At 37.8% G+C, this 13982-nt stretch overlaps 1 protein-coding gene across 1 annotated transcript in view; it reads right to left on the minus strand.

Moving 5' to 3' along the window:
- sertad2b (SERTA domain containing 2b) overlaps positions 1-12926 on the minus strand; it is a 48399-nt gene extending 35473 nt beyond the window's left edge. Inside the window, exon 1 of the mRNA XM_079248331.1 lies at positions 12789-12926. The gene's annotated coding sequence lies outside the window, so the exon portion shown is untranslated. The remainder of the gene's footprint in view (positions 1-12788) is intronic.
- Between the last annotated feature and the right edge of the window lie 1056 nt (positions 12927-13982).

A 13982-nucleotide genomic window follows, 5' to 3' on the forward strand; every position in this document is an offset into this window, starting at 1 on the left:
GGTCCAGTTCAACCACTGACAGGTAAAGTTAGCATTTAGAAGTCATCTGAGAGTGAAGCATCCAACAGAAAGTCCACACACAAATCTGGTGATGGCTAGCTTTGCAGCTAGCCAGTAGGTGAAATATCAGATGTGAAGAGCAAATAACCGGCCTCATCTCAAAGACGATAACGGTTAAAGGTTAAAGGTGAAGACTCATAGTTTGATGGAATTTATTGAGCCTGAATTTAAAGTCACATCAAGAAAAGAACATCTGAAGAAACAGTAAGATGATGCAGTCGGTAAGATGGACGCTGTTTCTGCACAGAATCATGGACAGAGCTTACAACAGAGTCGTGTGAAATCATCAGTATTAAGTACTCAAGTGGAAAACGAACATCGCTGACAACCCTGTGAATGTACTAAACACGGAGGCTAAATGAAAAAGCCGGTGTACATAGAAATGCTAGCAAGACTGGTGTCAGGTAATACCAAATAGTTGTTGGGGTATTTGAAGAAAGGCTGAACTATTCTCAGTCATTTAAACTAGTGTTTTTTGCTTGAAATGCCCATCCTGTTAGCATTAGTATTCTTCAAACCACCAGACTAAAAAACAGGTAACAAATCATTTGTCTGAATATCTCTACTTTTACAGTTTAAATGGGCCAAATAAAAGCATAAAAACACAGAAATGAACCAGTTCAAGTTCACTTAACCGGGAGTCAATGGATGCCTGGAGGTTGACTGGAGAGAGAGATCAGATTGTTACGCTCACCTGAAATTCCTATTCAGTACCTTAAAAAGGCTGTATGTTAGGGACATTTCCATCATCCATACACATCAGTCACCATTCCTACGTCTGCCGTTCTTATTTTCGTCTCTTGCTGTGTTGTACAAGCCATGACAGCTCAGATTCACAGCAGGGATTTCAGCAGACAAAGTCAAATCTTATCTTCATACATTCAGAGGGAAAGCAGTCAGAGGAAAGCAATGACTAGAGGGGGAAAAACTAAATATTTATTTTAACTTTTCTTCTTCAGCACAATGATTGTGAGCCAAACCAAACCTGTGAGAAAGATGCTTTACTTCAAGTCCTTTTCAGGCCCAAATTACTCACACAAACAAACACACGAGGACTGAAATAAAGTGATTTTTTTTTTTTTTTTTGGGAACAGCACAACATGGAAAAACCCAAGAAGCCGCTCCTGCAGGATTCAGTAACACAACAGCAAGTATGATGGAAAATTATGAAAAATTATCTGAACTGACTCCAGTCTAGGCTCATCTGGCTCGATCTTGTCTGAACACATTGCAGTGCGAGAGCCAGTTCGATACACCTCAATAAAACCCAGTCCAAGCTGGGGAAGTTCGGTTCAGTTTAGTGGTCTGGACCGCTTCAGACCACTGGTGGGATCTGGTTAAGCAGTGGTCCAAGCAAACACAATACAAGAGAGAACAAACACAAACACTTCAGACACACACACACACACCTATGGTCCTTCAACAGAGGGATGTGTTTGCTGTTCTTGCCATTAATTATTAATCAGAAAATCCACACAAGAGCCAAGAATGAAAACTGGCCTCAGCTACACACAACTCCATGCTAGTCCACTCCATCCACTGCAGCATCTGGCAGAACCAGTTTAGCTCCATAATAATCACCTGACAACCAGATGATCCATCTTTATAATATTATCTGAAGATTTCAATTCATTGTCATGTAGATTATCCATTCAGAGAAAAACCATGATTTTCTTGCTACTTTTTAACATGGTTTTTTAGCCTTTAATAACTGCACCTTGCTAGTACCAGGTTGGACCCCTTTTTCTTCAGAACTGCCTTCAGTCTTATTGTCCTGGATTCAACAAAGTGTTGGAAACATTTTGCAGAGATTTTACTCCATATTGACATGAAGCATCACAAAGTTGCATCAGATCCCTGATGAGAATCTCCCGTTCCACCACATCCCAAAGCTGCTCTGTTGGACTGAGATCTGGTGTCTGTGGAGACCGTTGGAGGACAGTGAACTCATCATCATGTTGAAGAAAGCAGCTGGAGATGATGTGAGCTTTGTGACATGGTGCATCATCCTGCTGGAAGTTTCCATCAGAAGATGCTACACTGTGCTCACAAAGGGATGGAAATGGTCAGCAGCAATACTAAGGTAAGCTGTGGTGGTGAAACTATGCGCACGTGGTACTAAAGTGTGCTATGAAAATATCTCCCACACGCTTAGATCTGCACCTCCAGCAAGACTGTTACCCGTTGTTTCCTACAAACTCTGATCCAACCATCTGAATGTGGAGCTGAAATGGAGACTCATCACACCAGTTCATCGATCTTCTATTGTCTGGTTTTGGTGAGTCTGTCTGAATTGCAGCCAAAGTCTCTTAAATCTCCTTTATTTGTCATTTTGATGCTCAGTTTGAACTTTGCCTTCACAACTAAAAGCATTAAGTTGCTGCTATGGGATTGTTAGCTGATTAGAAGGTGGTGAAAACAGGGAGGAAAATCATTGGGACCAGCCTCCTGAAGATAAGTAACATCTACACAACCCTCTGTCTACGATGTGTGCATAACATCTGGCATAATCAGCACCAAACTGGACGTCACTTGTTCCACTTGTGCCGTCCTCTGCAGGAACATATAGGTGTAAACCAGAACCACCAGACTAACCTGCAGCCTCTGCCCTCAGGCTACTGAACGATCAGTCCTCCCTCTCCCTGCTCCACCTTTCCAATAACTGTGAAATACTTTGTTGCCTTGCTGCAGCTTTAGGACAATCATTCCACACCTCTTAGTTTACTGCACCAGTTCTGGCTCTTTGTGCTCATCAAAAGGGACTTTAATATTGAACTGCGCTTGATGTCTGCCAGTATTTGTTTTTGGTGTTGCCGTGCCAATTTTTACTCAGTATTGACTCTTGATATTTTGGTTGGCACTCTTGTACATTTAAATATTTTTTCTCATGCCAGTATTATCATGTTTAAATGTCATCTTGTTATTTATAACTGCATTATTATGACAATGACAATCAAGTGCTGAATCTTGAATTTAGACATATGTGTTGACAAGCAGGGGGACCGCCTCAATGTATCCTGGAAACTGTGAATCTGATCAATAATTACAAAAAAAGAGATGCAATCTCCTGCTCCACTTAGTTTAGACAGCTTTTAATAAACTGACAAACAATAATCAAAGTTATAACGAATTAAAACAGGTTTAAAGTGACTTGAACTGGACCTAACTGGATTAACTTCTTTTACTTTCCTTTTAAAGTGAACTGAATTGACTATTTGTGAATTGGTGCCATACTAATAAATCAAACTGAGACAGAAAGAGAGAGATGTATGGGGTGAAAGGTTATGATAAGACAGATTATTAGTCATTGCAGTTTGGCCTGCTTACCAACAGCAGCTGGTGTGTCTGCAGCAGCAGCTGTGGCACACAACTCATTAAAAAACACTACAAAAATAAATGCCAGAAATTCATTATCAGCTTTTGAACCTGAAGACACAACATATCTGATATTCTTTTAAAAAATGAGAACTAATTAGTCAAAGTGAACTATTTCTGTAGCTGAGAAGTTTTTTCACCACCTGTCATGTCTTCTTCATCATTTCCTCTGCATCACAATAAACCGCTTTCTCAGATCGGCTGTGACACTCTGCACTTCAGCTGTTGTCTTTAAGTCTGATAACTGTGTGCATACATGGCAGGCCGTGTGGGTTTGCAAACCAGAGGACACATAACTTGGTTCCACACAGAAGCCAAAATTATGGTGTCACACATATGATCATTTTAGTCAGAGACCCAAACAGTAATCTCTCCAAATGCCACTCTGCGCCGCTGACACAGACACCGGCCTCTTGAACGGACGCCAAACTGAAACAGCACCGTATAACAAACTATATTATCATTAGGATATAATGATACAGAGGCTTGAGGCCAAATATCCCAGTACCAGGCTTGGCGAGTTGTCACTCCCTCATTCATTCAACATTTCAGAGGGAGCTCTGAGGCTGATAACGCAACATTGCGAGTAAGTGGCTGCAAAAAGGAGAGCAGAATGTTCACATTATAGACTTTATATACATCTTCACATTCAGTATGTACATCATCAGATACTAGGGGTGGGAAAATCGAATCGAAAAATTACATATCGTGATTTTTTTGCTTTACAATTTTAAAATTAATTTTTTTTGTTAAAAAAACTGCTGGACTACGGATGGAAAGTAGCTTCTAGCTAAATCTGGCAAATTTAGACACTGTATTGAATTTATACAAAGTGTTCATTGATGTGCATTGTCCTCATTATATTAAATAAATAAATTTTTGTCTTTCTTTTTTTTTTTTTATTTATCTTTTTACTTGTCTTCTTGAGCATTACACGAGCAGAATGATGATCTGGCTACTGTGTTGTTTTTTTCCTCATTGAAATATAAGAATAATGACGAGCAAAATAAAGTTTTCTACTTTTTTTTTTTTTTTGGTTTTTAGTCTGCCAAAATCAAAAATATCAAAGAATTGCGATTTAAATCAAATCGGCACCCAGAAATATCAGAATCGAATTGAATCGGGACAAAAGCATTGTCGTGACAGCCCTATTACATACACTTTCATTCACTGTTGTTTAAGCAGTTTAATATCTATTCACAATATCAAATCCAATACTTAGTACTTATCTAGTCAATTTTTTCAAGACATAAATGAAACCTTAAAAACTTTTGCAAGTTAAAAATAAAAAGAAAAGTAATAAAAGCATATAATTCTTCCTAGAATGGTACAAACTCTGTTGAAAAAAGTACAAATCCCTGAAGCGTAGCTGCAAGTGGGGGATTGGGGATGTTCAGATCTTTTTTATTCACCTTGTTCGCCTGATACAGATCTAAGTTGATAAAGATTGTCTTATCAGTACAGTCTCAATGAGTTACCGGTACTTACATTTCCTCACATCACAAAGTTGCAGTCGACAGTTTTCATATATTAAAATTATTCGGATCAATGCCATGCATATACCCAGGAAACCTTATGTTTTGTTGATCGCCAGCCAACGTGGTTAGTGCATTTGTAATGTTACTAATCAATCAGAATTTTGTTTTGGGGTAAAAATAATCAAGATTATAAATTCTGGGGTTACAACACTGACAGCCCACACTGATGCTGAAAATAAGATTCGGCTTTGAATAAATTAGACTTGAAGTTAAGACAGAATCATGAATCGTGATTATTTAAAATTTCTATTGATACTGGAATTCTGTATTAAGTCTCAAAGAAGTTGCACTAAAAAGACATCACACAGCTACGCTTGCTAAGGGCATTATTCTCATGAAGACCACCGAACAAGAAGACAGAAGAAGAAACTCTGGCTCAATGACTGTCTAGGACCAAAATATTTCCCCTTCATCTGGCTCATTCTCCAAAAAGAAAAAAAAAACAATGAAGCACCAAGTTTATTCAGGGTTTCTGATTTTAATTTTGCCCTCCAACCTAATACAGTTTTCAACAAAATCTGTTCAGCATGAGCAGTGAGCTATCCAACATGTTGTGCAATGACTCTTCAAATGACCCTTTGGTCCATTGGATGGGCCATTCGCTTTCACACTGCAAGCAAACTGCACCAGGATTCACTTCAAAGTGAACCAAGCCACGCCAACCTGACTTCTCTTCCCATGTCCACGCCCGTGTGGAGCGTTCACACTGCTCCAAACAGACCAGATTATCTGTGGAGGTGGACCAGGTTTTGTTTTCCAAACTGCTTATTCCAATGCAGGGTCGCGGGGAAGCTGGAGCCTATCCCAGCCGGCTTTGGGCGACAGGCAGGGTACACCCTGGACAGCTCGCCAGTCCATCGCAGGGCCAGGTTTTGTTTAAAGTAGCAATACATAAACTAAAGACGTGAATCTGACTTATAGCGAGGGCAGAGTTACATTCACTGTGTACATGTCTAGTGTTGTGGTTGCCCAGCAACAGCCTGAGGCTAAGAAACTTCTCGTCACAACTTTTTTCTAGCCTGGAAGGTCACGTGACAGCTTTGTTTTCCTTCACACCTCAGCAACTAGATATTAACATTCACTATGGGTGATTTAGCAAAGAATTCCGAAATGGCATTACTGGAGGAAGCCAAGAAAAGGGAGAGAGAAAAGAAACACAGCAAGAAACTACAAAAGAATCTAAAGCGAATTGACTTTTATTGACTGCAGAGAGCTCAGAAAAGAGACAGGATGCAAGATGGATGCCTAATTATCCTTCATCAGGGGCGCGTTAGCCTAAGTTTAGTAGCGTTGCTAAACAAAAGAAACAGTGTGAATGTGCCATAAACTGTTTTAATTTCAGGTCAAAGTTCAAATGAGCCCAGCAATCGAATGTTAGTATACATGAGCTCCTTCTGAGTCAAAATAAATGATGATCAGCAAAAAGCAGGAATCATATCCTCAATATCCTCAAATTGCTTAAAAAATAAAAAAATAAATAGACAAATAAATACGAACTGACCCTTCCGTCGCTCCATCACATGAGATTATTGAGCTGAATCATTCATTTTCTTTGTGATAAAATAAATTGATAACAAAAACGGTGGCAATCAAGTGTCTATTGTAGACTGTTTTCAAGATCATTACTTATTGATTTTTTTTTTAAAATCAAATTCAGCCTTTTTGACAGATAAAGCTTAGAAATACAATGATAACTTGACTGAATGTTTTGAATGGAGTTATTTAGTCTGATTTCAGGAACAGTTTACTGAAAAGTGTCTTCCCAGACACTGACATCATCATGCCTGATGTCTTCCTGATGTTTATTATGCTGAAACACTGCAAGACACTCGTAAGGAGTGCAGATCTACAGCATTCTGTTTGGCACCCAGCAGCACATTTTCACTGTCTGGTACGAGGAAGAGTGTGTGGGAGGGGGTATTCCAGCAGAGTACATGATGTAACAGGGTACTATACAGGTAGTGCAGCAGTGAGTCACTGTGCTTGGGGAGGCAACATGATAACGTCCCCACCATCCAACTTCTCTGTGTGCTCGGCGTATGTGCAAAATGTGCAGTTGTTCCTTTCCTCAACATGCCAAACCAGATGACATATCTTCACAATAACACTACAGCAACCTGACAATCGATTACTAGGATTGTCGTTGAGTTCAATAATCAGTCGATTATATGGCTGGAATCTATCTTTCTATCTGAGTAGAGCTTCATCCATTATTAACACTTAATGTTTTTGGCTTCTATTAAGAAGCCGGCTCTGCAAATGTTGCTGATCTGACATCTGATCCATGCGTGTCTACGTGTGTTTGTGTTCTGAATGTGCAGTAAATGTGCCTCGGATTTTTGGCTCGTTTCCTCTTGTCTCTTCTGGATCTCTGAATGCAGCATAATACTTCCTCAGACACTGCACGCTAAGTGCACTGTGATCATGTCATTAACATGCTCCAACTACAGCAGAGAACAACACCTATAATGGCTCCATGTTATGGTGCAATGCACTTAAATCAAGAGGCCTGTCCTGTGGGCTAAATGGTTGCCTCTGGTACGGCATTTTAACATCTTGTGTTTCAAGGCATCTATTTGAAACTGCTTCTGCATGGAAAATATTTATCTAAATCAGTCAGATAATAAATATTCAGAAAGTCTAGGTAAGTTCTTAGCCCTGAAAACCCTGAAAGCGAACTATTGATGAATGTTCATGGCTTATTTTAAGGATTGTAAAAGTCAATACAAAAGTAATTAGGATGTTGCATTTTTTATGTTTTAATATTTTTAACCCTCTGAGGGCTGTGGAATAATTTGCAGATAATTATGAAAGATAAAACTTTTATATTTCACCTTTAAAAATAGTTAACCTTGCCTTGTTTAGTTCAGCACGACTTCATGAGTGTCATTTTACAGTAACTTTCATTTTTACAAGCTGTATTTACACACTAGACCTAAAAACAAACAAAAAAACAAAATATCAGTAGAAAATGTTAGATTGCTTGGTGTGAAACCAAAAACCTGATTAACACACCATTTGGTACACTAATGTAAATAATTGATTTTAAAAACAATTTGTAAAAAAAACTGCTTACATAAAAATGCAGCAGTGTCTCAGATGGTTTTTGTTCAGCTTTTTATTCAACAGTTATCACTATAAGATGTCTACAAGACAGACAGGTCTGACGGTCACTCCCACTATAGACAACATATATACATAGACCCCGTCGCCGCATTGTATCACACTTGTATAATCTTCGATGGGTCTCCCATGTGCCTCCAATGCATTTATTTGTAAGGTGCAGGCCCAACCACAACAATAACTTCACCAACATTTATTTGATTTTTCTCACAGCTTTGTTACAAGGAGCAGAGATGTTATGATACAAGTCACTGTCAAACATTAAAAACTACGTATAAGATATAAGGTAGCTATAATATAAATAAATGTATAAATGAATTTGATACTAACATGTTTGATTGGTTTTTGATGCATTTGGACTTATCGATTTTTATCTGGTCAAATAACAAATTATTCTTCAACCTTGTGAAATGTAATTCCACACGATCGGTTTTCAATGTTTTGCCGGTTATTGCAACAGTATGTTGAACAAAATACAGGAACAGTCGCTGGTTTTCTCTTCTCATTCTTTTTTACATTCATTAATTTGTCAACATAGACGTACAGTTGTACAAAGTCTGAAAATGAAAACACTCTGAGAACACAACTCTCCACCAAGGGCTTTAAAAAATTCCTGAATCCAAACGGTGATGTATATGATATGATGTATATTACCAAAATACATACATATATATATATATATATATATATATATATATATATATATATATATATATATATATATATATATATATATATATATATATATATACGTATTTTGGTATAATTACTTCAATATCATTACTACAAGAATTTAAACATATCGTAAAATATAAACTCTCAATCAAGACACAACATGTATAAATCTTTTTTACATCAATGTATTGATTCGTTTCTTCAAGGATCCATTTAACATGTGCATTATCAATACCTCGTCATTATAACCGTATCTGTGTTCCCTGCAGTTTTTTCTCATAAAGCCTCATGCTAGATCTGTGTGAAGCGCAGAAGCAGAGAAAAAGGTGCTGCTTGTGTGAATAATGTAAAAGCAGGTCAGTGCCTGAAGGGGTGGGGCGATGGTGAACACTCTGTTCAAAGTAGAAGCTCTGAGAAAGCACAGCTACGACACACAGATTGCATGTTGTGATGGTAGAATTACAAGCAATATAGGAAAATAAACGTGTGCCCCCACACCACCAACCCTTAACCCATAAGAACCCAGCGTGACATATATGTTATATCACTTTAAGGTGCAAAGTTTTCTCAAAATCCTGTAGAACAAAATCTGATTTTTGTCTTCAGCTCCTCCACAAGCAGAGCTGAAGACACTGTAAAGGTTGTGACATATCATACAGCAATAAATGGTAAATATCTCTACCCCTTTATTTTATCAAAGGGATAAATGACGATCTTATATTCAAAAAAGAATTTTTCATGGTTTGGGTCTTTATAGGTTTAAGGGGAAATAAACATCAAAACATAAGTTGGAGCTCAGTGGTCGAAATCAAAGTCATGATGATTAGAAACACGGTTACTTTATGGGGACACATTAGACTGTTTAATTAGTCATTTCATACAAGTCAGTCAAAGCCAAAGACTTGTGTTGTCATTAGAGAGCGGGATTGTGATATTGTCTGATGTTTACCAATCATACAAATACATTATCATGACCAAGTACGGATGTCAGCATGTCACTCATAAAACAGACCTGTAGGGAGCAAACAAGCCCCCCGAGACATAATAAACTCCTGCCAGTGCACAAATAAGCAAGTAAATATTTGTGTCACACCTGACAAGATAACCGAGGCTCATAACGAGGTTGTTATGATATAGAGCAAAAGTATAAATGTTGGTATATTTTTTTTTCTTTCGTTCTTTCTTCAAAGAATATCTGTTCATTTCCTCTATTGTCTTTCTATAAGGGCTGCTTGTTTCCTGTTAAAGAAGTTGTAATGTGCCATTGTATCTCTGTGAGCATATGACCTTTCCCTTTATAAAATAAAGGGATGTATACATATATATATATATATATATATATATATATATATATATATATATATATATATATATATATATATATATATATATATACACATATATATATATATATATGTATATATATATATATATATATATATATATATATATGTATATATATATATATATATATATATATATATATGTATATATATATATATATATATATATATATATATATATATATATGCTAATTTATTTGCATTTTTTACATTCTTGACTGTATTTGTTGATGATAAAATTGATACTTTACATGCTTATGTCTTTCATTTAATTTTATAAAGCTTAATAAAAACCAAAGATCCCATGTAAAAGTAAAGATTTAGACTATATTGTAAACATGGAATTTTATTGTAATTTTACTATTTTAATTTTTCTTTCATTTCACTGTATTTTTCTGGAGTCCAGCAGTGGAAATGTTCCCGTTTTGTTTGTTCTTTACAGAGTATCTAACTGCGTAAGAATCATAGCGGAGCTTCTTTCTGGCTGATCCAATCTAAAACCAGGTCCTGAAGGTTCAGAGCAGGAATCAACAACTCAGTCGATGACGTTACAGTGGCTACATCTCAGTTTACGATCAAAACTTGTAAATAATTCATGAGGAATGTATTCAGATTGAGATTATAACACTTTTACCTGAAATATAACACTTTGCTGTTGGCACCTGATGGGAGCAGGACGTCCAACAAACTGCAGGAATCTGCACCTCCACCTGCTTCATCCACACTTAAACGTGTAATATCTGATCTGAAACTGTATAAATCAACATGAAACACAATTCCTCTTTCTGTAAATCTATATCATCCACATGCTGAGACGCTCAGGATGAGCAGACGGTTGTGCTTACTGTATAAGAGACAGAGGGGATGGAGACCTGCTCAATGTTCAGGACTGGCGAAATGCAGCAGAGTAACGCCAGTCTTACTGAAGGATTATTGTGTGGTGATGCTATCATCACAACCACTCTCCCACTGTCTATTTTTAGTTCACAGAGCTCTCCCTCGCTGTCAGATTCTCCATACTGAATGCCAATTGCATTCAAAGGAGACAGTCTGAGAAAAATTCAACCACTAACAAGCAGCTGCTTATTGGAGAATGAGAAAGAAATACAGCCCTGACCCTCTAAAACACGTTTTTTCACGTGTTTGGAAACTTTATATTCAGCTCCTGTATAACACAGATACATTGCATTCATGTCTGCAACTTTAAATTCACCCACCAGAGTTTAGTTTCCTCTTCAGGAACATCTTCATGTAGATTTTTCAGAGAATTTCTGCAACGCGTGATTTATTTGATCCCTGAACTGCTAAGATCAATGTGTTTAAGCAACAACATGCTGGTTAGTTAGTTTTAGAGGACAGTTTACTTTTAAATGGTTTGTCTGTGCTTAAATGTAGTTGTAGGGTGTTATATGCATCATCCCAAAAACAGAGAGACAGAGAATGCTAATTTGGTCTCCCAGACTTGTTGTGGCGTCTGAGCCACAGGCAGGGAGCAAGGGACGAAACACAGCACCTTAATCTGGATTAGCAGCTAAATTAGAAGCCTGGTTGTTTGTTTAATCCCACTGACAAAATTCCACTGGCCACTATAGGGGCCATTTGATGGTGGTGCATTCATGAAAGCCAGGCAGACCCCAGCAGAGCAGAGGTCATGGTACTAGTGTGCAATCTGCTCATGGTATCCAACTCCAGCTTGGGCCAATTGGGTCAAATTTACTCTTTGAGTTCCTTTAAAGGTCTTGGTGTGATAAACAGGAAAGGTGTGAAGAAATAAAACTGTGTAACAAGATCTGTGTTCATTTATTTTCGTCTCTTCTCTGAACGTTGACTCAACTTGACCTGAGTCAAATGGTTTCAAATGAACCCACATGGGGAATGTTGTGCTGCTGTGGATCAGCTGCACGTTAGTTTACGTCTGTCTGTCAGTGCATGTGAGAGGTTTAAGACAACTTGATTACATAATGCAGGCGGCAGGAGCAGAGCAGCAAATGTGCGCGTGCTCCTCTGAACATCAACACAGTACACCAAAGTCAGTCTGATTCAACTACAAGATACTTTAAAGTAAACACCTTCAGGCTGAATAGTCTTGCCAAATAGTTGAACCTTTAAAAGTACTGTATTTTATCTATTCATTTCAATCTTAGAATAAAATCTCCAACTTTTTTTAAACTGATAGCTGCAGCTCATTTCATTCCTATATTACAAAAATGTTACTGTAGTACAAGAACATCGTTATAGTTATGTAAAATTACAACGTAACAAATCATTTGTCCTTTTTCAAACACAAGCCGAATTAAAGAGCGTAATCAGATGATGTACAAACTACACTTATCTACTCGATGTATCATTAATGAGCTCCAAACGACATTAACTTATTAAAAATGTCGTGTTTTCCAGTGGAGTTCGGCGTTAGTCTGTCCGGGCGTGATACAGTCACGCTTAACGGGAATTCCAAGCACCGCTGTTCCGCTTCTGAAAGCCCGGGCTGATTTAGTCTGATTCATTTAACAAAACAACAGCTCTCTGATCATCTTACAGATGTTTACACAGAGAAGTAAGACATCAACATCCAGATAGAGATATTTAGAAAAACATAAGTGACAGTCACAACCAGGTATGCCGGTATGGAGCCTAATATCGTAGAAGAGTTCAGGTTGCAGTTTGAGACACTCACCCTCTGTAGTAGACACGTCCAGCACGGTGCTAAAGTAGAAAAATATAGGTAAAAGAAATGGCTTTGGAGCTTTTGTCAGGGAAAAAAACTCCGGTCGCCTCTGCTGGGACGTCTGAAGTCTAATTTACCTGAACAATTATGGACTGTGGACAACGTAATGTCAGATCGTGGCCAATATGCGAAGTAATATACTGTAAAATCAGGCAGTCTGGTGCTGCGTTTGCGTGCTATGGTAAATAACAGACATCCAGCGCTGTCCGCTTACCAACATCCTACATAACTTTACTCTTTACAGATAAAAAGAAAACATATTATATTAATCTGCATAAGCTTATTGTCGTTGTTGGATGTTTAAGGTTAGATTGCATTTCATTGTAAATGTTATATTTTTGTAATGTAAAGTTGACTGAGTTAATTAACTATCTTGACAACAGGATTTATTCTGAGAAGGAATGGAGATTAACAGATGTGTAAGAAGAAGTTAGGTTATAAAATACACATCTTACTGCTTGTCCTACTGCTTGCCAACTGCGGCATAGCTAGTAGACCTGATATAGCTTGTGACCTATTACCCTCCTCATTACTTGTTCGTCCCTTTCTCTGGGCAGAATCATAGATTTTGAGCGAAGGGAAGATTGTGTGTTGACACGTCACGGATATTTAATTTAAGATATCTAAAATCACTATTTTAACCCGTAAAGCACTATATCACCGGCTCATATCAATTTACACATTGAAAGGTTTCCTGTGCTCCGACAGTACCTGAACGCATCAGCAGTGACAGACATGTGACTTAACAGCTGAGTCAGATCGTGTCCCGCCCACACTGCGGTGGCGCCCAATAGCGCTCGTGCGGGAGCGGGCACAGTCATGAACAGTCACGCAGAACTCCACAGTTCCTCTGATCCACGCACAGAAATCTTTCCTTCTTACAGTTAAAGCAAAGAGACTGTAAATACATGTTTTCTTCTGACAAACGTGAACAAGAAAACAACAAATAAATATATTTATATATAAAAAATACACTGTATCATGAAGATTTTAACGTTTCTAAAACAACAATCACTCATTCAGACAACTGATTTGGCATTAAAGCAGCAAATGAGAGAACTAACTTTGATAAATTTATGTACCTATCACTTTGATGTGTTCTGTCACAACTATACAGGAGGGAGTAAACAGATGCAAAAGGCT

Source organism: Telmatherina bonti, assembly GCF_933228915.1.
Source record: "Telmatherina bonti genome assembly, chromosome: 11".
Taxonomy (NCBI): Eukaryota; Metazoa; Chordata; class Actinopteri; order Atheriniformes; family Telmatherinidae; genus Telmatherina; species Telmatherina bonti.